At 40.2% G+C, this 4,584-nt stretch overlaps 1 non-coding gene across 1 annotated transcript; it reads left to right on the top strand.

Moving 5' to 3' along the window:
• Nucleotides 1-2,356: 2,356 nt before the first annotated feature.
• Nucleotides 2,357-2,428, top strand: TRNAC-GCA (transfer RNA cysteine (anticodon GCA)). The gene has a single exon. It is a non-coding gene; the product is annotated as a tRNA-Cys (tRNA).
• Nucleotides 2,429-4,584: the final 2,156 nt, after the last annotated feature.

The following is a 4,584-nucleotide window of genomic DNA, read 5'->3' as shown; positions in this document are numbered from 1 at the left end:
ATTGAACTGAAAGGAAGGATATCCATTCCTCAGTATCTTGGGGGCAGGATGGATGGAGTAAGGAAGAAATCTGGAATCCAGACCCTCTCAGCGTATTGAAATAGCTCTCCCTAGCATCTTCCTACTGACCAGTGGCCACCACTGGCCACTAAAGATAGCTTTGACATCAAGTAATAATGGTACTTTGCATTCTCCTGATAATGTTAGTTATTGGAATCACACTTTTTTCACATTCTGAGCCCCTGAGTTGTCCAGATTGAGCAGCAACATATCTATAACATGCTATAGGCCATTCTGAAAACTCAGGTGTAAACTCTGTGGTGATTCTCTACAAGTGCCAGGGAATGGTTTGGCCATTCCAGTAATGCAGCCTTTCCTGCTGAGCTTATTGGGACCACAATACAAATTTCTAGGAAACATTTTGGCTCCCATTCATCCCTCCTTCTCCATTATCCTTGATGCCATTAGCTTTACATGCCATCCCACTAACAGTGCACTGCTATTCAGTAGTTAGAAATGTATTCTTACTCACTGTACGCCATCTGTATTCTTTGTCCAAGAAAGTGGCAGGGCCCTTTTTAATGGCATCATTTGTTAATCAGTTTCACACAAACGAAAATTGCTTGGAATTTGCCAATTCACTTTGCAATGTGAGTATTCAGAATGAAAAAGAAAAGGCATAAATAGAAAACAACTGAACTCCCCATCTTTTAAAATATGTACATATCTGAATAACAGCTAAATAAATCTAACCTTAGCTTGGTGATTATTTTTCCCACAGAAGGTTAACTTGCTTAAAAAAAAAAAAAAAAAAACACAAGGAAAAACGTAAATCACAGGAAACAAACCTAGCATTTACTTTAACCAACTTGATTTTCTTCTAGTTCAGCAGTTTACAGATTTACTCCCTAATCCTGCAATGAAAAGGGTGTTCCAAAAATATTTATTTATTTGGCTGCACTGGGTCTTCATTCCAGAATGCAGGATCTTTGATCTTCATTGTGGGATACAAGATCTTTAGTTGTGGCTTGCAAACTTGTAGTTGCAGCATGAGGGATCTAGTTCTCTGACCAGGGATCGAACCTGGATCCCTTGGATGGGAATACAGAGTCTTAGACCTTAGAGTCTGGACCACCAGAGGAGTCTCCAATGAAAGGGTTTTAAATGATAGATACAAGAGCTAGTCTCCTGGAAACCCCAGCCTACCACTAGCCTGAGGGACTTGGACTCATTTTGGAAAGAGTCCTCCTCTCTGGGTGCCAAGAGGCAGGAATAGGTGGTATCCACCTCATCTCTACTTTTAAACACAAAAATTCTATAGATTTGTATAGACATTTTGGCAAAGAAAATAAATGAATAGCCAGTAAGCACATGAAAAGATGCTCAAGAATATTAGTCATCAGAGAAATACAAATAATCACCATAATGAAATGTCATTTCACATCTACTCAAATGATGATTTTAAAAAAACAGACAATAGCAAGCACTGGTGAGGATGTAGAGAAACTGGAGCTCTCATTACAATGCCGGTGAGAATGTAAAATGGTACAGCCAAATTTGGAAAATAGTTTGGCAACTCTTTAAACTAGAAACCTAAATTTACCCTATGACCCAGCAATTCCACTCCCAGATATCTGTCTACTCAAGAGAAATAAAAACATATATCCACACAAAGATTCACAAAAGGCCACTCCATTTATAGACAATGTCCAGAAAAGTCAACCCTACAGGGACAGAAAGTAGACTAGTGGCTGCCTGAGGCTAGAAATGGGAAGACAGATCAACTATAAATAAGCAATGAAGGATCTTATGGGGTTGCTAGGAATGTCTGAAACAGGACCATGGTTGTAAATCAACAATACTTCAATAAAAATAAAATTTATAAAAAGAAAAAACTGGACTACAGTGATGGTTGCATGACTCAGCAAATTTTTAAAATTTTCTTTATTACTATTACTACTTCTTTGGTTGTGCTAGGTCTTCATTGCTGCGTGTAGGCTAGTCGTAATGGGTGGGGGTCACTACTCTTCATTGTGGTGTAGGGGCATCTCACTGTGGTGGCTTCTCCTGTTGCAGAGCACAGGTTCTAGGCTCATGGGCTTCAGTAGTTGAAACACTTGGGCTCAGTAGTTGCAGCTCACAGGCCCTAGAGTGTGTGGGCTCCCATAGTTGTGGTGCACAGGCTTTAATTGCTCTGCAGCAAGTAGAATCCTCCCAGACCAGGAATTGAATCCACGTGCCCTGCATTGGCAGGCAGACTCCCATTCATTGTACCACCAGGAAAGTCCAGTAAATGCACTAAAAAGTCATTAAATTGTACACAAAATAGGTGGAACAGTGTGGGGAATGTAGGGCTTCCCTGGTGGCTCAGAGGGTAAAGCGTCTGCCTGCAATGCAGGAGACCTGGGTTCAATCCCCGGGTTGGGAAGATCCCCTGGAGAAGGAAATGGCAACCCACTCCAGTACTCTTGCCTGGAAAATTCCGAGGACAGAGGGGCCTGATAGGCTACAGTCCATGGGATCACAAAGAGTCACACATGACTGAGCAACTTCACTTCATATACTGATATATCATAACTAGACTTAAGATCAGTTTGAAATGTATAGAAATATAGAATGACTATCTTGTGGAATAGGAACTAACATAGTGTAGATCAATTATACTTCAAAAGCAAACAAACTCATAGAAAAAGAGATCAGATTTGTGGTTACCAGAGGAGACGGATGGGGTGAGGAGAAATGGATGCAGGCAGTCAAAAGGTACAAGCTTCCAGTTATAAGTAAGTACTAGGGATGTAATGTATTAATACAACTTGAAAAACAGAATTAACACTGCTATATGTCATATATGAAAGTTGTTAAGAGAGTAAATCCTAAGCGTTCTCATCACAAGGAAAAATTTTTTCTGTCTTTAATGTTGCATCTGTATGAGATGATGGATGTTCACTAAACTTGCGATAATCATTCCATGACATAAGTATATTATACCATTACGTTGTACACCTTAAACTTATACAGTGTTGTATATCAATTATATATAAGTAAAATTGGAAGAAAAATATTCTAATGTTAAAAATGGGCGTATCTTATGGTATGTAAAGTATACCTCAATACCATTGTTTAAAAAAATAAATAAAAATTGTTAAACAGTTACATTTTACACAACACCAGCCCCTCCTTTCTCCAGCTCAGCTGATCGGGGTGCCTTTGTGGTCTTAAGCCCTGTGAGGCCGCTACAGGTCAATCAGTTCACTGGAGGGATGGCAGGGGTACCTTCAACTGCACTGCCCGGGTTTCTATTAATACTACTCTTAAACCTGAATGGACATTGTGCAGAGATGCTGGGCCATCCAGGGGACAATTCCAACCAAATGCCTGCTGAATCCGACCACAGCAGATGGATCTTACACACTTCTGGGTTGTGCCAGGACAGTCACCCTGGGGGTAGGGATGGGGTTCAAGTGGGAAGAGGGGTTCTTTTGGTCTCAAGCAGTTGGCATTCTGTTCTGATTTCAGGAGTACTGATTCCCTGAGAATCATTCCAATCTCCTTTCCCCCATAATCCCAGTTTGCTCTGTTTTCTTTCTTAAACCAAAAATACTTTCAGAGTAGTCACAGTGTATACCAAGCCCTGAATTTATTATTATTATTATTTATGACTTATTATTATTAGTTAACAAACATATGGCACTTATTCAATGCCAGAGACTCTTCTAAGTGCTTTACAAATGTTAACTCATGTAATCCTTATAAACATATGCGATTGGTATACTATTACTATCCCCATTTTAACAGATGAGGAAGGAGTAACTTGTCCAAGCTAACAATTGCAGAGCTGGGATGTGAAGCCAGGCTGTACTCTAGAGTCTGTGCTCTTAACTGGTACACAGCAAAAGCATCATTATTTTTAATTCTGCAAATTACTTAGTGAAGTTAGTGCTTCCGTCTCCACTTAAGAACAAAGAAACAGGTAGGATTGAACCTAGATTTTTCAGTTGAAGGCTTTTATTCCATTATATTATAACTCCCTTTTCTCAGGTTCTTCTTCTATACGAGTGGTTCTCACACTTAAATGTGCATCAGATTCCCCAGAGAAATCCCCAGAATTCTGGGCCCTACCCTTGGAGTCTCTGATTCAGCAGCTCTTGGTTAGAGCCTGAGAATCCACAGGGCTAGCAACTTCCCAGGTGACACTAATGCTTCTGGTCCGGGGACCATACTTTGAGAGACTCTGCTGTCCATCAATCCACTCCAACTAACCCCACCCCAGGAATATCACTGTAAAGTGATACTAAAATCAGAGAACAAGGTTTTATTATTAAATTAGTTATGGGCTGTTCAGGCTAACACCTGGGGCAGAAAATATTGGGCCCACATATTTTTTGTTCTGCCACCTTCAGTTTTAGGTAGGGGTGGATCATCCCCAAAGACTCCTATGCACGTTCAAGCCTGAGACACCTTGCTCTAGTTCACCTCTGAGAGCCTAGATTTCCTTTTGGAAATCTAAATTTCCATTTGGCTTCCACTCACTATTGTACACTTAATAAAACTCAAACTGCCTGAATTTTTATCAACTCCTATGAG

Source organism: Bos taurus, chromosome X (assembly GCF_002263795.3).
Source record: "Bos taurus isolate L1 Dominette 01449 registration number 42190680 breed Hereford chromosome X, ARS-UCD2.0, whole genome shotgun sequence".
Taxonomy (NCBI): domain Eukaryota; kingdom Metazoa; phylum Chordata; class Mammalia; order Artiodactyla; family Bovidae; genus Bos; species Bos taurus.
This window is presented reverse-complemented; position numbering and strand designations above follow the sequence as displayed.